The following is a 26,653-nucleotide window of genomic DNA, read 5'->3' on the forward strand; positions in this document are numbered from 1 at the left end:
TACTACAGGTCTATAAAACTCTGTTAGTTCCTAATAGCTATCAATAGAGTTCATCCAGTGTACACCATCGTGTTCTTTTGATTGACTGTAAGTGAACTAAATCAGTACAGACATCTAGTGCAGATAATGGACTGCCTTCGTACAATGTTATCAATGATCGCATCCTCCAAATCTTTTTTTATTGTCACATTCAAAACGATTGGTGACATCTTCAAATTCTTCATAGTTCCTAATTCCCAGCCACTCCTGGCATCTCCAAGCCTAAATGCTTGATATTGCAATGAACAAACCAGCTCTGAATGGTCTTACTGCTAATTACTTGCCAACTATCAGTGACAAAAATCACTTTACTTTTTAACAACACAAGCATAAGTAACTGACACTATTTAAAACTGTTGGTCCCAAGCAGAGTGTAGGGTCTAAGCCACACAAGTGCACACGACTGATACTAGTTAAAAAAAACTGTTCAGCAGAAGTCTCCTGTCCCAATTAAGCAGCATAGTGTCCCAAATAAACAAAGGGAATCCCAGCTACTTTTTTGATTTGATTTTGTTTATTAAGAGTTATTTGGGACACTCTGGAATACCATCATTCAAAGACCGAGTGTTATTTAACCCACTTGAGTGCAGCTAATTTGTACTGGAGTATTAACCCTTTGATCCATCTTTAATCACCCAGAAAGATTAACATTTATAAACAAGGGAATCTGAAATCTCAGTGATATAGAACAGTACAGGCCCTTTGGATCACAACAGTGTGCCAATCTTAAAATCTAATCTAACCTTTTCCTCCTACACAGACCTCCATTCTCCTGTCATCCATGTGCCTTCTAAAGGTGGCTAACATACTTGCCTGTACCACCAGCCCTAGTAGGACGTAATTTTATTTTTACATTTTATGATACTGTAATATGTCACACAATATAATCACAGATGATTGGCAAGAAAAGTGGAAAAAAACAAACTATTTATAACAATTTATCATCCATAGCTTCTTTTCTTTTCAGTAGGGCAAATGAGGACCTCTGCTGGTTGGGGTCAACTGTTGTATCCTAGCTGTCGAAGTTGATATACAAGCCAGTACACTAACTACACAGTACGATACTGAGATCAAACTGTTGCCCATGTGGCAGGCTCTCCTCTCCACAAAGCTGGTGAATCCAAAGAACGGCAGAGACTGATACCGTTTGGCAGCAGTAGCAGCATCACAGGAGTTGCCAGTCAGCACTGAACTCAATATTGGACTGCTTTAGGGTTGCCAGCTCCAGATCCTCCCCCCTCCCCCGCACCACCCCGGTTTTATTCACGAAGCCTTCCCCGTGAGTGGGCACAGCCACTAGGTAGCTGAGGTTTGATATCAGAGTTTTCCTTCTCCTACCAGAGCTGCCAACCACAGCTGATGTGCTCCATCTGCTCAAAGCAACTGGTTTTAAGACACACTTTGCTCCTGTTCTTGACAGCAGAAACTGTTTCATTGGGCTTAGAAGCCAAGCCACATGTAAAGGCCAAGAGATGGACTTGGTTGTCAGAGGCCATTTGAGGTGCATGCCATTGGGAGCTTTTAGTAGGTAGTGGGAGCTCATCCCCAACACCACCCCCAGCTATAACAACCTTAAGGAACAGGAGGGCAAATAGACTGGATCAAACTCCTTCCCAAACGTTCTTACCCAACAGTGTGTCACAGAATGAATGATCTACTCTTGTTGATCAGCACACAAGTAATGCTTCTCAAATTACCTCTGTCATTCCATGAACAATGTGGAGTGTAAGGACACAAATTCTAACAAGTAGCTGCATCCACAGCTTTAAAGTCCAATGGATTGAAAAGACTCCTTTCACCAAACAGTCAGGGAGCTTTTCCGTGGAAGATTAATTCAAACATATCAACAACAGAATTTCATCAAAAGCAGTATCTTTAAGAGAAAAGCAAACAAACGCTGTCCAGACACAATCTACATGGCCACGTTATTTCATACAGGAGGTCTTCTGCTGTGGTAGCTCATCCACTTCAAGGTTTGACATGTTGTGCATTCAGAGATGTTCTTCTACACACCACGGTTGCAACGCATGGTTATTTGAGTTGCTGTTGCCTCCCTGTCAGCTAGAACCAGTCTGGCAGGTCTCCTCTGATCCCTCTCATTAACAAGACATTTTCACCTACAGAACTGCCACTCCCTATATGTGTTTTTTTGTTTTTCACACCATTCTCTGCAAACTCTGGAGGCTGTTGTGCGTGAAAATCCCAGTTTCTGAGATACTCAAACCACCCCATCTGGCACCAACAATCATTCCGCTGTCAAAGTCACTTAGATCATATTTATCTCCCATTCTGATATTTACTCCGAACAAGAACTGAATCTCTAGACCATGTCTGCATGTTTTGATGCATTGAATTGTTGCCACTTGATTGGCTGATTAGATATTTGCATTAACAAGGTATACCTAATAAAGTCACTGAGTGTATTAAAATGCAAAGGACCAATCTGTACCAAAGCAAACATTTGTCTAGAAAGCTACGGGTGATGGTTTTCCCAGTTTCTACAAAGACTCTGTTCCATAAATACAACAGAAGGGATGAGCTTTGAATATGAAATAAGCATTCCACCCACAAACTAAACATTCTTTCAAGTGGAAAAGATGGGTAAGTACATTTTCTACTTAATTGGCAGAAAACTAACACCTTGTACTTTTAAAAAGCATGCTACAATCAACACCCCATTCAAATCACCAATTAAGCATAATCAGGCAATGTTTATCTATAATTACAACATTCAGTGTAGATATTATATATATATAATGCCCAAGGCTTTTGTACAGTACTGTAGTCATTTTATATATTGCCCTTTACTGCTGCCGCAAAAATAACTAATTACATGACATACGTGAGTGATGATAAACCTGATTCTGATATGGGTCTCTATTGTGAGCTGAGAGAGGGAAAGAGTCGGGGAGAGGGGAATCATGGTTGGGAAAAGGGGAAGGGAGAGGGGAAGGAGTGGGAAGCACCAGAGAAATATTCTGTAATGATCAATAAACCAATTGTTTGGTATCAAATGATCTTGCCTGGTGTCTCAGGGCTGGAGGTGTCTGCACCCACATCTCCACTCACTTGTATAGTACTGTATCTTTATAGAAGTGTTTTTAAAAAAGACTTTTTGGTATTAGGGACAAAAAGAACTTTGAAAGCATCAAGGAAGATTGCACATGACAACCTTGTAATCAGAAAGGAATAGGGATAAGTAGATTCTACATACCAGTAAACTGATCCCAATACCTCTAACATTTAATATTAACTTTTAATACATGCTTGATTCATATCTCATATAAGGAGAATTAAGAAGTCCTCAGCATTTATATAATAGCTTCACTTGTCAATATTATTTCAACTTACAGATGACAATCTCAATTTAGATTGCAACTGTTGTGCATTTAATATTTCAGTCGCATGAGTAATATTGTAAATATATTGTTTGATTAAGCATTCTTGTTTGTTTAAATGATTCATTCCTGATTATATGTAAAAACGAGTGAATTGCATTGTCATGCACAGGAATCATGCACATCTCACTGAAAGTAAAAATGAAACTAGGACATGTTATTTCCCAACTCCATGTTTTTAGTTAAGTTCGTTTTATGTTTTGGACTATAAACAGCATCTTTCTCCATTTTCACCCCCCAAAAATTATTCTTCCAAATTTCTGCAAAAGAGGGAAAATAAATCAGCCATTATCAAATGGTGGAGAAGACTTGATGGGCCAAATGGACCCATTTATTCTCTTAAACTTGGCTCGATTTCTATTTTAGCTTAACGTTATCCTGTACAAATTGCAAATTTATCAAAATTCTACATAATCTATGTGCAGAATCTGAGCGCCCTTCCAGGCCAGATGAATTAAAATCTGCAGCTCTCTATACCACAGCTGCCCTCCAGTGAAGATCTCCCTCCACAGCACTTGACCAGAGAAACTGCCCAAAGCTCTCCAACAGCTGATACCTTTGTGCAACCTTAACAGGTCTTCCAGCCCAGCCATTTCAGTCAGTAAGTCAGAAAGTACCTGTTAACGCCTAGGTGAATGTTTAACCAGTACCAAGTGTACCGATGTTAGCTCATTGAGTTTGGGAGATGCTGTTTCCATACAGCCACATAAATATCCACATATAGAAATTAAAGCTTTAAAACTTAAGGAACCATACATCAAACCTAACCATCTCTAACCCATCAGTCTCATGTCTAATCCTTCATTCCACTGCTCCCAGAAGGAACAAGTGTTCATGAAATCACACCTGCCCAATCTTCCTGAAATGAGATTCTGACAATTACAGTTTTTTCTGCTTGGTTAACAACTCAACCAAACCTAGCTCATAACATTTATAGATATTAAAATAAGGTTTATCATCACTGAAATGTGTTGTTTTGTGTCAGCAGTACATTGCAATACAAAAAATAGGATGAAATTACAATACAAAAAGAGTAATGTTGAGGTAATGCTCAGGGACAGTTCTGGAGATGGCAGAGGAGAAGATAACATTCAGATTCATTTATTTCTCACAGGTACATAAAAACATAATGAAATGTGTTATTTGTGTTAACAATCAACACAACCCAAGGATGTGCTGAGGCAGCCCACAAGTGTCCTAAAGAAGTTGTTCCTAAAATGTTAGTGAAGTTTGGGTTCCTGAATGCCCTCTTTGACGGTGGGGGAACGACACTAACAGTCCTTAAGCCCACACTCAACCAAATTAAGTGGATCATTGTACCTGTGATAAGGTTCTTGATTAATCGAACTTCATCTTCTTTCCGGCATTCCAACATTCCCTGGAAATCTTTTGCTTTCCTTTCGATGGAAGTGACTTTGGGCAGTTCGCAGACACGGGACTCCGATTTTGATCTTTCTAGTTAGTAAGAGAGTAATGTTTAGAACAAACCTTTCACACAAGTTGTAACACTGACTGCGGTGGGCAGGGATTAGTATAGTGGTTAGCGCAACACTTTACAGTTCAAGCGACCCGGGTTCATTTCCCACCCCTGTCTGTAGGAGCTTGTACGTTGTCCCTGTGACTGTGTGGAGTTCCTGTTTCCTCCCACAGCTACCAGTTGGTAGGCTAATTGATCATCGCAAATCGTTCCATGATTTGGTTCAGGTTGATTTGGGAGCTTCTGGGCAGTGTGGCTCAAAGGGCCCATTCTGTGCTGTACCCCAATAAATAAATAAACGATTCTGGCAGGGGTCTGAGTATACTAATGAGAGTGGGGAATTGTGGCTCTGTTGTGCTAAAGGGAGAATCAACCAAAACCACGTAAAGGAAAAGCAGGAACAGGGCCCCAGCAAGTTCAAAGCAGGAGTTCCCAACCTGGGGTCCATGGCATAAACCCCTGGTTTAAAGGAGCATGAGAATCAGCAGCCAGTGAGCCAAATGCTGATAGCTAAGCTTATTCTCATTAATTAGATGGCAGATTACCAACATTTTACTCTAGTTGGAGTGAAATACTTACCTTAGGAGGAAAGGACAGACAGATTTGGTTAGAGATGATGGAATTTAATAGAGAAACAAGATGGTTGCAACAAAACAGATCCTGATCTTCACCAAGTGGACAAGGAAGGTGGTTTTCTTTTGTGGAAGAATCTACAATTAGTGGTCACTACTTGTTGACCATTGAGGTTACCATGCAGCAGCAAGCATTCTGACCAATATTGATCTTCCAATTGCAAACATCAAACAGCTGGGAGCCAAACTTCCAGGGTAGAAATAAGATGACAGAAACATCCATGATGCTATTAGATTGGCACATGGATATTCAGGAGATGGAGGGATGGATCATGTGCAGGCAGAAGAACTCCACCATGGACAGTCCCAACCCCGGTTGCAAAGGAGGACTGGGAGTGGAACTAGCAATCCCGTCCCATCAAAGCCCAGAGCTACAGAAATGCATTTAAAAATAAAGTACTTTTTTTAATTATTGAGATACAGTGCGCAATAGGCCCTTCCAGCCCTTCAATTTGTGCCACCCAGAAACCCCCGATTTAGCCCCAGCCTAATCAGGAACAGTTTACAAAGACTAACTTTTTTATTCATTTATTGGGAGACAGCACGAAATAGGCCCTTCAAGCCCTTCCAGCATCCTTCGATTCAACCCTAGCTTAATCATGGGACAACTTACAATGTCCAATTAACTTACCAACCCGTATGTCACTGGAATGTGGGGGGGAGGGGTGGAACCGGAGCACCTGGAAAACACACACATTCCATGGGGAAGAAGTACAGACTCCTTACCGATGACACCACAATTGGTGAGGAATGAGATTCAGTCCTTTGCAAGGGGGGCATAGGGTCAGGAGAAGGAGGGTCTGTGTGGATAGAACTGAGGAACAGTAAGGGCAAAAGGACCCTAATGGGTGTTGTCTACGGGCCACCAAACAGTAGCATGGATACTGGGTGCAAGTTGAATAGGGAGTTAACATTGGCATGTGGCAAAGGTAATGTCGCAGTAGTTATGGGGGATTTCAACATGCAGGTGAACTGGGAGAATCAGGTTGGTGCTGGACCACAGGATAGGGAGTTTGTAGAGTGCCTACGGGATGCATTCTTGGAACAGCTTGTACGAGAGCCAACCAGGGACAAGACTATTCTGGATTTAGTGTTATGTAATGAACAGGGTTTGATAAGCTATCTTGCAGTAAAGGAGCCATTAGGAGGTAGTGACCATAATATGATAAGCTTTTATCTGCAATTTGAGAAGGATAAAGGCAGCTCGGAGGTGTCAGTGTTGCAGTTGAACAGGGGAAACTGTGGAGCCATGAGGGAGGAGCTGGCCAAAGTTGACTGGATGGATAGCCTAGCAGAAAAGACAGTGGAAAAGCAATGGCAGATATTCTTGGGAATAATGCACAAGGTGCAAAATCAGTTCATCCCCTGGAGAAGGAAGGATTCAAAGGGGGGAAAGGGGCCACAGTGGGGGACAAAGGAAGTCAGAGATTGCATAGCATTAAAAAAAAGGAAGAATGACAGAGCTAAGGTGAGTGGGAGGACAGATGATTGGGAAGTTTTTAAGGAACAACAGAACTTAACTAAAAAGGCAATACGGGAAGAAAAAATGAGGTACGAATGCAAGCTAGCCAGGAATATAAAAGAAGATAGCAAAAGCTTTTTTAGGTATGTGAAGAGAAAGAAGATAGTTAAGAACAATGTTGGGCCCCTGAAGAATGAATTGGGTGAAATTGTTATGGGAAACAGAAAAATGGCAGAAGAATTTAATGAGTACTTTAGACCTGTTTTCATTAAGGAAGACACAAACAATCTCCCAGATGTATGGATGGGCCAAGGACATAGGGTAACAGAGGAAATGAAACAGATTGACATTAGGAAGGAAACGGTGATGAGAAGACTGATGGGACTGAAGGCTGACAAATCCCCAGGTCTGCATCCTAGGGTACTAAAGGAGGTGGCCCTGGAAATTGCAGATGCATTGGTAATCATTTTCCAATGTTCCTTAGATTCAGGATCAGTTCCTGAGGATTGGAGAATGGCTAATGTTATCCCACTTTTTAAGAAAGGAGGGAGAGAGAAAACAGAGAACTATCGACCTGTCAGCCTGACATCGGTGGTGGGGAAGATGCTAGAGTCCATTATTAAGGATGAAATAGTGGCATATCTAGATAGCAGTGATAGGATTGGGCCGAGCCAGCATGGATTTACCAAGGGTAAATCATGCTTGACTAATCTGTTGGAGTTTTTCGAGGATGCAACCAGGAAGTTAGACGGGGGTGATCCAGTGGATGTAGTGTACCTCGATTTTCAGAAGGCATTTGATAAGGTCCCACATAGAAGATTGGTGGGTAAAATCAAAGCTCAGGGCATCAGGGGGAAGGCATTGACATGGATAGAAAACTGGTTCGCAGATAGAAAGTAAAGGGTAGCGGTGAATGGGTGTTTCTCGGAATGGCAGGTGGTGACTAGTGGGGTGCCACAGGGCTCAGTATTGGGACCACAGCTGTTTACGATTTACGTCAATGATTTAGTTGAAGGCATTGAGAATAACATCAGCAAGTTTGCTGATGATACTAAGCTGGGTGGCAGTGTGACATGTGATGAGGATGTTAGGAGAATTCAGGGTGACTTGGATAGGCTGGGTGAGTGGGCAGATACTTGGCAGATGACGTTTAATGTGAATAAGTGTGAGGTTATCCACTTTGGGAGTAAGAGCAGGAAGGCAGATTATTATCTGAACGGTGTAGAGTTAGGTAAGGGAGAAATACAAAAAGATCTAGGAGTCCTTGTTCATCAGTCACTGAAGGCGAATGAGCAAGTGCAGCAGGCAGTGAAGAAGGCTAATGGAATGTTGGCCTTTATTACAAAGGGAATTGAGTACAAGAGCAAGGAAATCCTCTTGCATTTGTACAGGGCCCTGGTGAGACCACACCTGGAGTATTGTGTACAGTTTTGGTCTCCAGGGTTAAGGAAGGACATCCTGGCTGTAGAGGAAGTGCAGTGTAGATTCACAAGGTTAATTCCTGGGATGTCTGAACTGTCTTATGCAGAGAGGTTAGAGAGACTGGGCTTGTACATGCTGGAATTAAGGAGATTGAGAGGGGATCTGATTGCAACATATAAGATTATTAAGGGATTGGACAAGATAGAGGCAGGAAATATGTTCCAGATGCTGGGACAGTCCAGTACCAGAGGGCATGGTTTGAGAATAAGGGGTAGGTCATTTAGGACAGAGTTAAGGAAAAACTTCTTCTCCCAGAGAGTTGTGGGGGTCTGGAATGCACTGCCTCGGAAGGTAGTGGAGGCCAATTCTCTGGATGCTTTCAAGAAGGAGCTAGATAGGTATCTTATGGATAGGGGGATCAAGGGATATGGGGACAAGACAGGAACCAGGTATTGATAGTAGATGATCAGCTATGATCTCAAAATGGCGGTGCAGGCTCAAAGGGCCGAATGGTCTACTTCTACACCAATTGTCTATTGTCTATATTTGAACTCGGAGCTCCGATGCCCCAAGCTGTAAATGTGTTGCGCTAACCGCTATGCTATCGTGACGCCCCGATGAAATTGTGTCAACACGCAGTAGGCAACACCTCTGGAGGTACGTCCAAGTCTGGCTGATGTTCATTTCTAACAAGATTCAGCAGCTATTTAGGGGCAGGGGGGATTTTCAAAACCAAGGTTGCACAGGAAGCAGAACAGGTGAAATTGTTATTTTTTATTAAAAGCAAAACTGGGTTATTACTGTTCAGTGAGCATTGGGTTTAATTATAGTAAACAAGACAACAGCTTAGCACACAGGCAGCACCCCACTGAAAACAGGTCAACATATCCACAAGTATAATATGTCTACGTTTAACTCCATGTTCAGCCAAAGAATTGGTGTTGTGAAACTAATCTTTAAAAAGTCAGATTAAAATAAGTTACCAGATCAGTTCAGGGGATCACAGAGAGCATCCTCAAATTGGCCATTTCTGTCTGGTTTGCTGCAGCATCCTCTCACAATGTAAACAAAAACTACAGCGAACTTCAGCAGAAAAGATCATTAACTACAGTCTAGATTAGAACATAGAACAGGCCCTTCAGCCCAATGTGTCAAACCAGCTCTAAAGTGAATCAAAACCACCCAAACACTGATCTCTCCTACCTATTGTACACAATGTCCATATCCCTCCATCCATGTGTCTATCCAAACACCTTTTAAAAGCCTCTAATGCATTTGCCTCTATCACCAGACCAGACAGTGCATTTCAGGCATCCATTACTGAGTGAAAAAAACATTTGCCCCTCACATCCCCTTTGAATCTACCCAGTCTCACCTTCAATCCATGCCCTCTGGTATTAGATGTTTCAACCCTGGGAAACAGATATTTTATCCACTCTATGCCTCTTAATCTTGTAAATCTCCGTCAGATCTCCTCTCAGCCTCTGACACTCCAGAGAAGACAACCCAAGTTTATCCAGCCTCTCACGATAGCACATGCTGTCCAAACCAGGCAGCAGCCTGGTAAACCTCTTCTGCACTCACTCCAAAGCCTCAACATCCTTCCTATAGTGGGGCAACCAGAACTGTATCAATACTCCAGATATGATCTAACCAGAATTTTATGAAGTTGCAACATAACCTCCTGACATTAGAAATCAATGTCTTGACTGATAAAAGCAAGTATTCAATAAGCTTTCTTAACCACCTTATCGACTTGTGAAGCCATTTTCAAGGAGCTATGAACTTGGATTCCACGATCTCTCTGCTCAGTAACACTGTTAATGGTCTTGCCCTCAACAGTGTAACTGTCTCCTTGCATTTGCCCTACCAAGGTGCAACACCTCACATTTATCTGTGTCAAATTCCACCTGCCATTTCTGCAACTGGTCTATACCATGCTGTGCTGTATTCTTTGCCAGTCCTACACTGTCCACAACTCCAACAATCTTGGTATCTTCCGCAAATTTACCAACCCACCCATCTACATTTCCTCCAGGTCATTTATATACATCACAAGCAGCACAGATCCCTGTGGAACACCACTAATCACATACCTCCAGCTCAAACAAGTCCCTTCAACCACCACCCTCTGTCTTCTACTTGCAAACCACTTCTGAATCCGAACAGCCAATTCACTGTGGATCCCATGCATCCTAATCTTCTGGATTATGAGGGATCTTCTCCTATGAGGGACTTTGTCAAACAACTACTAAACTCCATGTAGACAACTTCCACTGTCCTACCCCCATCAATCTCTCTCATCACCTTGTCAAAGAACTCACGGCCTGCCATGCACAAAGCCACACTGGCTCTCCCTAATTGGGCCCTCACTGCAGGACTTGTATGTGTTCAGGACAAAGTGAAAAGGAAAAAAGTCATTGTGGACACTACCTACCCTGCAAACTGCCTTTTCCAAAAGCTCTCTTGGGGAAAGCACTAAACGCTATTAAAACAAAAACTTCATGCCATCTTAAAAGTTCCTTCCCCCAGACAGTTAATCCGATCAACCATTCTAGTTCCCGCACCCCCAATCTATACCCCATTACTGCATTGTAAACACTTTAAACCACTTTTTATAATGTTGTCTACTGCTGGTATTTAGATATTTATGCACATTTGTTCTATATCCATATGTCTAACCATATTTTATACAATTCTTTATTCTGAGTAATTGTTGAATGTTGTTGATATTTGTTGCATGTCACACCCTGACCAACAAACCACAGCAAATTCATAATAAATGTAAATGGCAAATGAAGTACATCCTTGATCTTTGAAATTCTTCAAGTTGTTATCCTCTACTTTTCTCAATCAGGCCCACTGTATAAAATGTGTACAAACAGACTCCCCTAAAGCAACACCCACACAAAATGCTGAGGAACTCAGCAGGTCAGGCAGCATCTACGGAAAAGAGTGAACAGTTGACATTTCAGGCCGACACCTTTCGTCTTGGATTTCCAGCATCTGCACATTTTCTCTTGTTTGTACTCTTTCCCAAGGATGCTGCCTGGCCTGCTGAGTTCCTCCAGCATTTTGTGTGCGTTGTTTGGCATAATGAATGTCAGCAGATTTTCTTGTGTTTGTGATTGGACCCCTGCAGCATAAATGATTTAAAATATACCAGATCTTAACACATCACGTCAAACATCAATGTGAGACGTACTTGTCTCCTCCATGGATTGTAACTGTTTCTTCAGCTTGTGTAAAGTCCTCTCCTGCGCCTCCATCTGCTCTAGTAAGTCCTGAAGAAAACAAAACCATTTCAATTGTCAGGAGAGGAAATTCAGAGCCCCAACCACAGGATTTTAACGACGATGAATGAAACTACAGTTCATTCCTTTACAAACGAGTTATGATGTAATTATATTGTTCCATTACTAGTAACATGCATCCATCACTGAAAAGAGATTAATTAGAAGAGGGCACTGAATGTCGTGAATTCATTTAATTGAAAGCAGAGTGAGAGTGCCATCACAGAGCATCCGGGTCAGACTATGAACGAACCCGGTGGAGATGACTAGGAGAGGGCATTGAACAGTACAGGCCCGTCAGCCCATGATGTGTCAACTCTACCGATCTTCCAGATCAAGTAGCCCCTCCCTTCTACATAACCCTTATTGCGTTCATCCACAAGTGTGGCACATCTAAGAGTCACCTTTATCAGCCTAATGCATCTACCTCGACCACCACCCCCAGCAGGCTGTTCCACACACCCACCGCTCCAGAGAAAAGTGCGGAGAGAGTCATAGGCAGTTGTTTTTTTTTTCAAAACACAAGCACCTTAAAGTTATACCCCTCATTTTACCCATTTCCACTTGATCTATGCCTATTATCTTGTATATTTTTTATCAAGTCACCTGTCATCCTCCTTCACTCCAAAGAGAAATGCCCTACTTCACTCAACCATCCTCATAGGCCAGGCAGCATCCTGATAAATCCCCTCTGCACCCTCACTAAAGCTTCCATATCCTTCCTGTAATGAGGTGACCAGAACTGAACACAACTTGAAGTGTGGTCTAAACAGAGATTTATACACCCAGTGGCACTGTGTGTTTCTGAATGTTTGCGGCCTTCTGTTCCTGTAGCCCATCCACTTCTGTGTTCAACGTGTTGTACATTCAGAGATGCTCTGCTGCACACCACTGTTATAACGTGTGGTTATTTGAGTTACTGTCACCTTCCTGTCAGCTTGAAGCAGTCTGGCTGTTCTCTGATCTCTCTCATTAACAAGGTGTTTTCACCCATGGAACTGCTATTCACTGGATGGTTGTGTTTTTCACACCATTCTCTGTAAACTCTGTGTGAGGTAATCCCGAAAGGTCAGCAATCTGAGATATTCAAACTACCTCAACTGGCACCAATAATCATTCCATGATCAAAGTCACTCAGATCACATTTCTTCCTCATTGTGATGTTCGGTCTGCACAACTAAACCTCTTTACCACATCTGCATGCTTTTCTGAATTGATTTGCTGCTACGTGATTGGATTAGATATTTTGCATTAAAACGCAGGTGTAATAAAGTGCTCACTGTGAACACAGATGAGGAGGAATTTCTTTAGGCAGAGGATGGCGAATCTAAGGAATTTGTTATCATAGATGGCTGTGGGTATACTCAAAGCAGAGGTTGATAGGTTCTTGATTAGTCAGAGTGTTAAAGATTACGGGGAGAAGGCAGGAGACTGAGGTGGAATATTCCCTCGCTTGAGAATAACTGCGATGGCTAACTTGTTTTGGAAGGACTGAGGCTGTCGAACTAACTGCTGCCATTTGGAATGCTGATTATCAGAAAGACTTCAGTCATATTGCAGATTGAAGGCTGGTAGACAAGCTTAACAGGATTTCCTTGTGGGTGGACAAGGCACTGTACAAATAGCAGCTGGAACAGGGTGGAAGATTGACATTCTACTGAGCCACAAATGTAGAAATGTCCTTCAATGCTCAGCAGGGCTGCAGTTCCTTCTAATCTGAATGAAGTAGCTCATTAGTGAGGAAATAAACAACTTCTTGTTTATAGAGGAGCTCAGCATTGCAATAACACAGGAAGGATGTATCAGTCTGACACCCACCAAATCATCTCTCTGCCACAGTAAGACCACAAGACATTGGAGCAGAGTTGGGCTATTCAGCCCAACAAGTCTGCTCTGCACTCCATCACAGCTGATTTGTTATCCCGTCTCCTGCCTTCTCCCCGCAATTTTCAACAGCCTCCTGACTAATCACAGATCCATCAACCTCTGCTTTAACTACACCCAGTCACTTGGCCTCCACAGCTGCCTGTGGTAATGAATTCCTTAGATTCGCCATCCTCTGGCTGAAGGAATTCTTCCTCATCCGTGTTCTCAAGGGAAGTCCCTCTATTCCGAGGTTGTGCCCTCTGGTCACAGGCACAGTACGTGTGACTATCACAGAGCTTGCCGTAAGAGGCCTCGCGCCTTCTTCGACTGTAGAACAGGGGTCCACGGACCCCTCTGTTAATGGTAGGGGTCCACAACAAAAGGTTTGGGAACAAATCCCTGGGAGCTGCCTACAACAGCGTGAAACTAACCGAACCGCAGGACTGGTTTAACCCACAATTCTGATGCAAACCATTTTGGTCCCTCTAGCCACTCTATTTATATCTTCTTGCAGCGTACAGTTTTCTTCCTCCCTCATCAGCAGGCCTAGGTAATCATGGCAGCTGGATACAGCGGCAATAAGGGCTGGCGCTCCAGTGCCCATGCACACTGCAAGCTCTCTGCTTGCCAACTCCACACCAGTCAGGACGAACTACACAGTGGATTAAAGATTTAAACAGGAGCTTTTTGCCACGTGTACATTGAAACGCACAGCGATACGTGCCGTTTGCGTCAAATCAAGTCAGCGAGGATTGCGCTGGGGTCAGTGCACTTCTGCTGCTAACAGAGCATGGCCACAACTCACTGACCCTCACCCGTACACCACTAAAACCAGGGCAGCTGGAGGAAACCGACACGGTCACGAGGAGAACACACAGACAGCTGTGGAATTGAACTCTGATGGCGTTGAGCTGACTGCTACGTTACCAAAGGAGCTTTGAAGAGAAGACAAGCACAGAACTCTAAAAATCTCACAGAAACAGTGGAAGTGCCTTTCATTGGCCAAGGTTTGTAGAGCAGGTGGGTCACACTGGAACAGCAGAGTGCGATAAGTGAGCATCACACTGTCTGGCAAGCACCAGTGTCGACAGAAGATGAAGACAGATGCTGATGGTAGATATGAGCAGACGTTCCCTAGGCTCTGCAGTTTTCTGTGGAAAAGAATGCAGTGGAGAGACTTAAAGATGTAAAAAGTTAGGAAGCATGCTTGGTTTTGCATCTCCAGCAGACGGGGACAGGTTTTCAAAGATTGCCATGTCACAAACCTACTTTTACATGGCCCGTGATCACCAGCAATTTCTCAAGAGGGAAATACAATTAGGTAACAAATGCTTCCTTGTAAGCAGCTGCTAGATTCTAAGATTTATTATGTTAAGATTTAGCCTAATCCTCCCTCGCCATAACCTTAAGTGTCCTTGCTTTTCTACATCCGAGAATTCTAACATAATTTGCTGCCACATTCCAAAAGGGGGTGTTTAAAGGATGCTCACTTTCCAGGACTCCATACCTCATGCTCTTAGGATTATTTACTTATTTATTATTAATCTCCTTTTGTATTTGTACCGTTTGTCTTCACTTGCACATTGGATGTTTTTGTCTGTGTGTAGTTTTTCATTGACTCTACTGTATTTCTTTGTTCAAATGTGAATGCTTGTAAGAAAATGAATCTCAGGGGTGTACATGGTGACATTCATGCACATTGATAATAAAAGTTACCTTGACTTACTTCAAGTGAAATGTGTGTGCCTGCCACAATATAATTTGACAAAAATGTTCTTACTGTTTTCAAAGAATCTGGTTTTAAATTTTCTCGGCTTGACGGGCTTCTTGTTTCGTGGTGGAACTGAGGAATCTACCAGATTCCATCACAGCTGATTTATTATCCTTCTCAACCCCATTTTCCTGCCTTCTCCCCGTAACCTTTGAAACCCTGACTGATGAAGAACCTTTAAATATACCCAGTGATCTGGCCTCCCCAGCCGTCAATGGCAGTGCATTTTACAGATTCACCACCCTCAAAGAACACTGAGGCTGTCTACAAGAAGGGTCAGAGCCGTCTCTATTTCCTGAGGAGACTGAGGTCCTTTAACATCTGCCGGACAATGCTGAGGATGTTCTACGAGTCTGTGGTGGCCAGTGCTATCATGTTTGCTGTGGTGTGCTGGGGCAGCAGGCTGAGGGTAGCAACAAAGTAGCTTTAGCAACATGCTCAAGAACGAACTTCCTGAAAATAAAAGTGCTGACAGGAGCTGCTTTGTGACGAACAAGGTATATTTATGGCAATTGGAGCAGATGGTGCCAGCAGTGACTGTAAAAACGTCTCCAAGATGCCTGGGAATACAAACAGCACCGCAGCAGATTAACCATCTACAGAAACAGCACTTCAATGAGGAACACAGGAGATTCTGTGGATGCTGGAAATCCAAAATGCTGGAGCGAGTCAGCAGCTCAGGCAGCATCTATGGAAAGGCAGGAACGTTATTTTCTCCAATATCCAGTAATTTTTTCTGCCCTCACCCCCTCCCCTCAATTCCCCACTCTTACCTCCTCTCCTCACCTGCCTTTCACCTCTCCCTGGTGCCCCTACTCGTTCCTTTGCTGTCATGGCCCACTCTCCTCTCCTGTCAGATTCCTTCTTCTCCAGCACTTTACCTTTTCACCAATCACCTCCCTTCTTCCTTCATTCCCCACCTCCCCACCCACCCGGCTTCACCTCTCACCTTCCAGTTTGTTCCCCCTCCCCTCCCCCGGCCCTACCATTCTGTCTTCTTCCTCCTCCTCCCTTTCCAGTCCTGATGAAGGGCCCCCACCTGGAACGTCAACTGTTTATTCACTTCCACAGATGCTGTCTGACTGGCTGAATTCCTCCAGCATTTTGTGTGTTACTTAAAGAAATTGGCTGGACAATTCACGCTAATATCACAAACAATACTTTTCCGCCCAGTGCAGAGTACTTATTACATAGAGTAATGGAGCATTACAGCGTGGAAACGCGTCCTTTGGCCCATCTAGTCCATGCTGAACCGTTATTCTGCCTAGTCCCATCAACCCGCCTCTGGACCATAGCCCTCTATACCCCTCCCATCCAAATATTTACCCAAGTTTCACTTCAATGTTGCAGTTGAACCCATTTCAAAATGCTGGGGGGCCTCATCAGGTGGCAGGGTCTCAAGGAGGGGAATAAACAGTTGATGTTTCGGGCCAAGACCCTTCAGAACTTTGGAGGGTAGAAGCTTGAGAGGTGACCTGTCATGAGGGGTGTAGATTAGTGAATGAAGTCTCTCCATCCACCCCCACCCCCAAGGGAATGGGAACGAGAAATTTGAGAGCACAGGTCTAAAGTGAGAGTTGGAAGAGTTAAAGGGAGCCCGAAGGGCAACTCCTTCATGCAGAGGGAGGGGTGTATATGGAATGAGTGGTCAGAGGAAGTAGCTGAGGCAGGAAACATTTGAAAGGGTTTAGATGAATGGGGGTCAGATAGGACCATCTTAATGGATAATGTGAACCGGTGAGACTGGAGATCGAGGCCTTGTGTTCAGTGGTCACTGTGTCCTGGGATCTATGCGAAGGATCAAATCGGAAATCTGGAAGTCAAATGATGGGCAGAGTCTGCGAATATCTGGGAGTCCACTGGGGAGGTCAAAGCCAGGAGCCTGCAGGCCCGAGTCCGTGTCAGCTGGTGGCCTGTCCTAGGCTTAAAGGACTATGTATGCGTGTGGATGGCAGGGAAGAATGAGGCTTATTCTCGACTTCCAAAGACACTCAATATCACCAGATTCATTAAAAGTATTCTACATAGTCATCTGTCTGTGAGCCAGAGAGCTTGTGTGTGCCCGAGGTGGTGATGCATTCAATTGCACCAATCAGCCTCTCTTTGTGCTACTACTATCGGGTGCGAGGTGCAGGAGTCACCTCAGTGTTAAAGTGGCTCTGTGGCCCTGGACTCACGTTCAGCAACTCTGTCTTTCATGTTCTGTGGATTATTTGTTTACTTTTTTTTATTGTTAGCACAATTTGACTTTTTTCCCTGCACACTGGATGCTTGTTGGTTTTGCTGTGACGGGGTTTTCGTGGATTCTATTGTGTTTCTTTGTTTTGTGGTTGTCTGCAAGAAGAGGAATCTCAAGGTTGTACATGGCATTCACACACTGATAATAAATATACTTGGAACTTTGAAAGGGAGAACTCAACAGACAAGGTAAATGTGGTGTCCTAGTTCCTAATGTCTGACTACAGAGCAGAGGGTCCCAACCTTTTTTATGCTGTGTGTGGTGAACTACATATACCTGTCTGGACATCCCCACCCCCTGCTGACTGCTCCTGTGGCTCCTCCCACAGATCCTGGTATAAAGGCGATTGAGGCCTGAGCCCGGCCTCTCAGTCTCCAGGATGTAGTATGGTGGTCAACTACTGCTTGTTCCTTCTTCTAGTCAATAAAAGCCGATATCTCGCCTTTACGTCTCAGAGAGAATTATTGATGGTGCATCACTGTGTCTGGGGACTCCAGGGTGGTAACCCCCACTACAGTCTCTAAAAAGTTATCTTAATAAAAATATCAAGCTAATTTACCCTGAGACCAATGGATAAATTCAAGGTACGTACAAGAAAGAAACACATATTGCAATATGTGCAATACTTAATTTTTAATACACATTTCTTATTGTAATTTATTGTATTTTTATGTATCGCTGCCGCAAAACAACAAATTTCACAACTTAGTGATATCAGTCTGATTCTGAATTGCTAGTGGACTTGCATTTTAAATGATTTTTTAAAAAAGCAACTTAGAGGCACTAGTGTAACTTCATTTTTAGATACTTTGCCGATTAGGGTAGCCAGCCTTTAAAGACCAGTTCCTCACTGTGAGTTCATAGCCAGGAGGACCGAAACCTGTGATTTGATTACTACTCTGCGAAGTCTCTTCCAGGGATGCCTACCCTGCAGAAGTTTAAACCTTCCCTTCGACAGTTCAGTGAAAGCCGCTCTCACTGCTCCCCCGCTGTGATCCCTGCTGCTCTCCAACTCTTTGACTAAGCGCTTACCCAGACCCACGACTACAGCCATGTATCCTTTCTGGGAACATGTCCTCACCGCCAGCTTATACCACACAGTTTACAGGTTCGTTTTCAAGCTTACGCCTTATATTCCGTTTGGGTAGCGTCCAACCAAACAACATGAACATTAGTTTCTCAAACTTCTGGTAATGCCTCCCACACCCTCCTCTATTCCCCATTCCCCACCCCCGTTTCCCACCCTCACCTTATCTCCTTGCCCACCCATTGCCTCCCTCACTTTTTCTTTCTTCCATGGCCTTCTGTCTCTTCCGCCAATCAACTTCCCCGCTCTGTACTTCATTCCCCACCCCCTCAAAATTTCACCTATTTCCTGGTCTTTCTCTCTCCCCTCCCCCCATCTTCTAAATCCACTCCTCAGCTTTTTTCCTTCTGTCCTGCCGAAGGGTGTCGGCCTGAAATGTTCCCATGTTCCCCCCCCCCCCCCCGTAGATGCTGGCTGGTCTGCTGAGTTCCTCCAGCACGTTGCGCATGCTGCTCCACATTTCTTCACAGAGAATGGGTATTAATCACCAGTGCATGCTCCCCTGCGTCTTTCAGCGGTACAGAGCGAATTACTGATAGTGAGAGATGATACTGCTGCAAAGTAGATACGAGGGGGTTGGCAAAGGGAGGCATCTGGGATACAAATGTGGGCGAACAAATGTGCATCTTAATTAGACCAGAAGGCTGACAAATAAATTACATCCAAACTGAGAGATTGCAAATTAGAGCAGATGAAATTAACGTCAAACCAAATACTGAAAGGAAACACCGAATTTAAAATCAGGACAAAATAAGCACATTTTACATTGAAATTGTGCATTAAAATTTCCAGGTCAAAGGTTGATGGGGAGTAATTAATATTGATGAGAAGGGTACAGAGGCTGATCAAACAGATGATTTCTTGTATTGTAAGCACAGACAGCACTGCACACGTTTCAATAAATTGTATCCAAATGAAAGGCAGCATCCACCAGTAAGGACCCTCATCACCCGGGACATGCCCTCTTCCCTTTACTACCATCAGGGAGAAGACACACACTTTATTTTTAGGAACAGTTTCTTCCCCTCTACCTCAACTTCTGAATGGACATTGAATTAAACCATGAACAAGTTTGCAATTTCTTATTATAATTTAGAGTACTTTTTTTAATGTATCACACTGTAATGCTGCCACACAACACTGAATTTCACGATACTTGTCAGTGACATCAAACTGGTTCTGAATTGAGAGGAATTGCATTTTAAATGATGATTTTTTTTTGACCAAACTCAGAGGCCATGGTGTAACCTTGCTGTAATATCCACAGTTTGGGCAAATTAACACCACACACTTCAAATGATAAAAGATGAGATTTATTTGTCACATGTACATTAAAACATACAGTGAAATTTGTTGCTTGCATCAATGACCAACACAGTCCAAAGATGTGCTGGGGGCAACTTTATCAGTTCCTGTCAGTCACCGTATGCAGAGACACTCCTGTACCCAATGTTACTTTATGACCATACAATGAAAATAGGCTGTCATATGTTTTAATATTGTTTTATTATTGTTCTTTATCTTAGTTCTTTATACTGCATCAGATCCAGAGAAACAATTATTTTGTTCTCCTTTACACTTGTGAAATGGAAATGATATTTAACAATCTTGGATCTAAGTGTCACCACACTCCTAGCTCCGACACAGCATGCCCACAACTCACTGAACCCAACCTGCACATCTTCGGACTGTGGGAGGAAACTGGAAGACCCGGAAGAAACCCATGTGGTCACAGGGACGAAGTACAAATTCCTTACAGACAGTGGCGGGGATTACACGTCGACCGCTGGTGTAGCAAAATGTTACGGTAACTGCCCATTGGTTTTATAGAAGTGTTCATCAAGGATTATGGCCAAGGGTAAAAACTGATCCATTGGTTGATGGGTCAGCAAGTTTGCAGTAGTGTACCGTAGATAATTAGGTCAAGGAATTGTGCGAAAGCACTTCACTTCCTTAGGAGTCTGCAGAGACTCAGAGTGACATCTAAAACTTTAACAAACTTTCATAGATGTGTGGTGGAGAAACTAGTGGCTGGCTGAATCACATCCCAATATGAAAACAATAACAAAACGAGAGAACGAAGGGAAAACTTCAAGGACACATTGATTACAAAAGTATGCATCCACTTCTCCATGTCCTCGTTTACTTACTTGTTGGCGACACGGACTGCATCATAAGCACATCGTAGATCATCCTCAGACATTTTATTTCCATCTTTGGGTAATCCAAAAATATCAGCCATGGTAGCCTACAAACAGGAAATACTCTGTTAATTGCAGGATATGTAGGTGATAGAAAGGGACCAAGGAGGAAAGGCAATGTCTTCAGGTTAGTCTAAACTGTACAGCGTTTATTCAAACAACCTAAATCAGGAGTTCCCAACCTGATGTCACAAACCCTTTCCTTAATGGTATTAGTTAATGGCATAAAAAAGGTTGGGAACCCCTGACATAAATAAACTAATCGAGTTTGACAGACAATACTCTCAAAAAGGAAATGACACCATTGTTTGCATCTCTTCCCTTAAAAGGGATCAATTTAAAACACAACTCAATTTGTGACTCAGCTCAGGAGTCATCAAGATTGTTTCATGTCTTTTCCAGTACACAAGTGTAAATGCAGCACAGAAGAAAAACACAATAAGATAAAAAACACAATAATAAAAACACAATAAATATAAATACATAAGATAGCTTATATATGTAGATTGATTTTATGTCCATAAAGTGATGCTAGGCACAGGAGTGTCTGTACATAAGGTGACTGACAGGAATTGGTAAAGTCGTGGTGATTGGAGGCGTGGAGGTGGTGGGTTAGTGGGTGGAGGTGTTGATTGGCCTTACTGCTTGGGGAACCCAGCTGTTTTTGAGTCTGGTGATCGTGGTGTGGATGCTACATAGCTTCCTCCCTGATCAGAGAGAGACAAACAGTCCATGAGCAGTGTGGGTGGGTTCCTTTGTGATGTTACTGGTAAATACCAATAATTTGAAGTACTTATTCACTTGGAGTTATCGTAACATGAAGCCATCAGCTTGTGGTTCTCCCACCAAAACTCTTGTCATTGCATCTAAAAGCAACTCAACAATAATGTATAACATAAAACAGTACAGAACCTTCGGTCTCTTAAATGTCCCTAGTTTATCTGCCTCTACCACCACCCATAGCAGGGTTCCATGCATCTACCAATCTGCATATTTTAAAAAAACTTGCATCTGACATCTCCCTAAATATTCCTCCAATCACCTTAAAATTATGCCCCATGGCATTAGCCGTTCCTCTCTGAGAAAACTGTCTCTGGCTGTCCACTCAAATGACGCCTCTGATTCTATCAAGTCACCTTTCAATGCTCCTTCACTCCAAAGAGAAAAGCCCTAGTTTGCTCAACCTATCCTCATAGGTCATGCTCTCCAATTCAGAGAACAACCTGTTGAGTCTCTTCTGCACCCTAAACTTTCCACATCCTTCCCATCATGAGGCAATGAACACAATAGTGTGGTCTGACCAGGTGTTATAGAGTTGCAACATTACCTCGTGGCCCTTGAGCTCAATTCCCTTTGCATTTTAGATGGTTTGCACTTATTTTATTGGTCAATTATTAAATAGTCAGATTAAGGTTATATCGATGGTAAATATGTGAACTGGAACTTTCATTACTGCAATCCCGCACCTGTTCTAAAGTTTTCATATCCCTCCTGTCAAAGCAAATCTCTGAGGATATCTCGGAGATTAAGTAGAATACCCACCTTATTTTTCATTGCCTCAACCTTCTTTTCTGCCGTAATGAGTTGAGATTTTAGCCAAACCAGTTCCTCTTTAAGCATTTCAGCCTCTTCGGTAGCTGTTTTCAGTTGGTGCAGTAAATGACAGCTGGCATCCTTTTGATCTCTGGTTTCACTTGCAGGATGATTAACCTTTCTTAGCTGGATAAGTTCATCCTTTAGTTCGTGGTTCTCATTTTCAAGTTCTTGACACTAGCAATCATTTTAAGCACATTATTGTAAGCTCGTATTTACTCTACGCCAAATATTAAAAACAAAACTGATTAACCCAGCAAACGTCAGCTATCAAGATTCTATATGGAGCTTCATTGTTCACGTGGAAAGGGGGACAAACTCAAAAACAGCTGCAGGTGAAATACTCAGTGGCCATGTGATTAGGTACCCCAATATCGTCTGCCCATCCACTTCAAGGGTCAAAGTGTTGTGCATTCAGAGATGCTCCTTGGCACACCACCGTTGTAACTTGTGGTTATTTGAGTTACTGTCACCTTCTGGCCTGAACCAGTCTGGCCATTCTCCTCTGACCTTCTCATCAACAAGGCATTTACACCCACAGATCTGCCGCTGACTGGGCTATTTTCCACACCATTCTCTGCAAACTCTAGACACTGTTGTGCATGAAAATCCCAGGAGACCAGCAGTTTCTGAGGGACTCAAGACTACCCCGTCTGGCATCAACAATCATTCCACGGTCAAAGTCACTTCGATCACATTTCTTCCTCATTCTGATGTTCAGGCTAAACAACAAGCAAACCACCTCCAAGTGGACCATAGGGTTTGTGTCCCTCAGCAACCTGGACAGCCATGCTGGTTGGAGTCAGAGCCTTGTGCTTTCACTCTTGGTAGGGTTGCTGATGCCAAACGGGTCAAAGGGCAGAGGCCAGACTAAGAGTGGTCCACTTGCTCCTCTAGGTTAGGGGTTCAGCTCAAGGTTATCAACCCTGACTGCTCAAAAAAAAATTATTATAGGAACAGCAATGAAGAATCCTTCTACATCTGTGTGTGATGGTAGGGACAGACAGAGATGAAGGACGTATCAGGCTGTTTAAAAAAAAAACCTCTTGTCCATGTCCGCATGCCTTAATGCATTGAGTTGCTGCCACATGATTGGCTGATTAGATATTTGCATTAAGGAGCAGGTGCACCTAATAAAGTGGCCACCAAACATATATAGGTCTTCATCATTCACAGGCAAAGGCAGTTGAACTCAAACAATTTAATCATATTATATATTCAATCATCCTTTCCAGAGGGCACGTGAAAGTACCACTTGGTTTATTATTGTCACATGTACTTTATACTTCACTTTATTGCCACCAAACAATTGATACTAGAGCGTACAATCATCACAGTGATATTTGTTTCTGCACTTCGCACTCCCTGAAGTACAAATCAAACTAAATATAATAAAAATTTTAATTATAAATCATAATTAGAAAATAGAAAAGGGAAAGTAGGGTAGTGCAGGTCAGGTCCAGATATTTGGAAGGTACGGCCCAGATCTGGGTCAGGATCCGTTCAGCAGTCTTATCACAGTTGGAAAGAAGCTGTTCCCAAATCTGGCCGTATGAATCTTCAAGCTCCTGAACCTTCTCCCAGAGGGAAGTGGGACAAAAAAGTGTGTTGGCTGGGTGGGTCTTGTCCTTGATTATTGACTGAGGTACAGTGAAAATTTTTGTTTTGCATGCCATCCATACAGATCATTTCATTACCACAGTGAACTGAGGCAGCACCAGGGAAAATAACAGAACACAGAATAAAGTGTTGCAGTTACAGGGAAAGTGCAACACACGCAGGCAATAAGGTGCAAGATCATAACAAGGTAGATTCAGAAGTCAAGAGTCCATCTTATTGTACTATAATAATAGTCTTGTAACAGTGGGATGAAAGCTGTCTTTGAGCCTGATGCTGCATGCTTTCAAGCATTTGCATCTTCTGCCCAATGGGAGAGGGGAGAAAAGAAAATGCCTGGGGCTGGGATCTTTGATTATGCTGGCAGCTTTACCAAGTGAGAAGTGGGGACGGAGTTCAAGAGTTGTGCTTTGCTGGCAAAGAATGAAGACCAGTAACAATTGAATTGACTTTATTCCTTATGTCCTTCATATACACGAGTAAGAATCTTTAAGTTACTCTCCGTCTAAATGTGCAATCTATAGTAACTTATAATAAATAGTATATGTAACAGGACAGTCAATATAACATAGAAATACAGTTGTGTCAGCATGAATTAATCAGTCTGATGGCCTGGTGGAAGAAGCTGTCCCGGAGCCTGTTGGTCCTGGCTTTTATGCTGCGGTACCGTTTCCCCGACAGTAGCAGCTGGAACAGTTTGTGGTTGGGGGTGAACTGGGGCCCCAGTGATCCTTCGGGCCCTTTTTACACATCTGTCTTTGTAAATGTCCTGAATAGTAGGAAGTTCACATCTACAGATGTGCTGGAATTAGTTTAATATTGTCAGATGTGCTGAGGTAGAGTGAAAAATACACCTTGCATCCTGTTCATGGGACATAATTAGTGGGATACTGCAAGGATCAGCACTTGGCCCTCAGTTATTTTTAACTGTAATTAATGACTTAAAGAAATTGGTTTATTAATATCACATGTACTGAGAGACAGTGAAAAGCTCATCTTGCACACTGTTCATACAGATCAAGTCATTACACAGTGCATTGAGGTAGAACAAGGTAAATCAAGTACAATGCAGAAAAGTATAACAGCTAGAGGTGGAATGCAAGGTCTTGAAGCTTGGCAACAAGTTGGTGGGAGACCTGCTGCGATGGGGATAACAGGGTCTCTGCAGCAAGATCTGGAGAAACAGTGAGCAGATAAAAAATTAGCGAGTGGAGATTAATGTCGGAAAATCCTGAATGTGAATAACAGGAATCAAAAGGTGGACGGAAGGCACCTACGGGTGAACAGAGGAACGAAAGACGTGTTCTTACGGCAATGCAACAAGTTACCAGCCAACTGCAGCTATTTGTTGGAAAGGTAATTGGCCCTTACCGCACAGGGCTAGAGGTTTCAATTATAGTCATCATTGGGCAGGACATTGGTTAAGCTAACCGGAGATAGAGTGCAAGGTTTTGGTCCCATTAGCTTATAGATAGAAGCAGTTTACAATTGTAACACACACAAAATTCTTGAGAAACTCAGCAGGTCAGGCAGCATCTTTGGAAGGGAATAAACAGTCGAGGTTTCAGGTGAGACCCTTCATCTGTTCTGGAAAGGAAGGGAGAAGAAGCCAGATGGGGAAGAGAAAGGGGAACTGATAAGTGGAAAGAGAAAAGTGCTGAAGGAGGAGGAACGTGATAGGAGAGGAGAGTGGACCATGAAAGGAAGGGATGGAGGTGAGGAGAGGACAGCTCCAGCATCTGCAGAATCACTTGTGTCTATGGCTTATCACTGTCACAGAAGCTTGTCTTGCATACTGTTTAAACAGATCAAATTACACAGCGCAATGAGATTGAACAAGGTAAAACAACAGCAATGCAGAAAGAAATTTAACACCTACAGAGAAAGTGCAGTGCAGGTAAACAACAAGATTTTAAAGAGAGATTGTGCTGTCTTTACGACAGTTATTTAGTTTATAATATTTTCGCTTAGTAATTCATTCAATAGTATTTTCTAGTTAGAATTAGGAGTGTTTAAAGTATATTCATTGCATGTAAAATATATCGGCATGCGATGACGTCACATCCGGTTTCGCCGCGTCTTGTGGGAAAACACCGGTTTGAAATTAGCGCGAGGGTGGGGGCTTTCCACGAGGCTCACCTGAGCACAAGCAGTTTTGCAGGCATGAGAAATCACAGTGAGAGCAACGCTGTAAGTTAATAGATAATCGATATATTGAACTAAGATGTTAATGCTGATCCTGTTAGAGGTAACGACGGTAGATAATGTTTATGCTTTCGTTAGTTAAAGAGTCGCGGATAGTTTGCATGGAAGTGTATTTAAAGTAGTCAATGGAGCAGGTAAACTCTCCCTGTATACTGCACCTTAGTGTAATGTAGTTATAGTCACCTTTGCAAGTATTTACACTTGAAATGTGATATTAAGGAAGGAACAAATACTGTATCAATCTTGTATTGTTTTATCAACAGTTTTCACCATATGTTAATGTGAAGAGTGAACAGTAAACGGTTAATCTTACTGCGATCTGGTTCTTATTAACTGGTTTATCTCGACGTT

General features: G+C 42.9%; 1 pseudogene; it reads right to left on the reverse strand.

Moving 5' to 3' along the window:
* Window positions 1-26,653, reverse strand: part of LOC132406571 (unconventional myosin-Va-like) — a 140,452-nt pseudogene that overhangs the window by 24,307 nt on the left and 89,492 nt on the right.

This window comes from Hypanus sabinus, chromosome 16 (genome assembly GCF_030144855.1).
Source record: "Hypanus sabinus isolate sHypSab1 chromosome 16, sHypSab1.hap1, whole genome shotgun sequence".
Taxonomy (NCBI): Eukaryota; Metazoa; Chordata; class Chondrichthyes; order Myliobatiformes; family Dasyatidae; genus Hypanus; species Hypanus sabinus.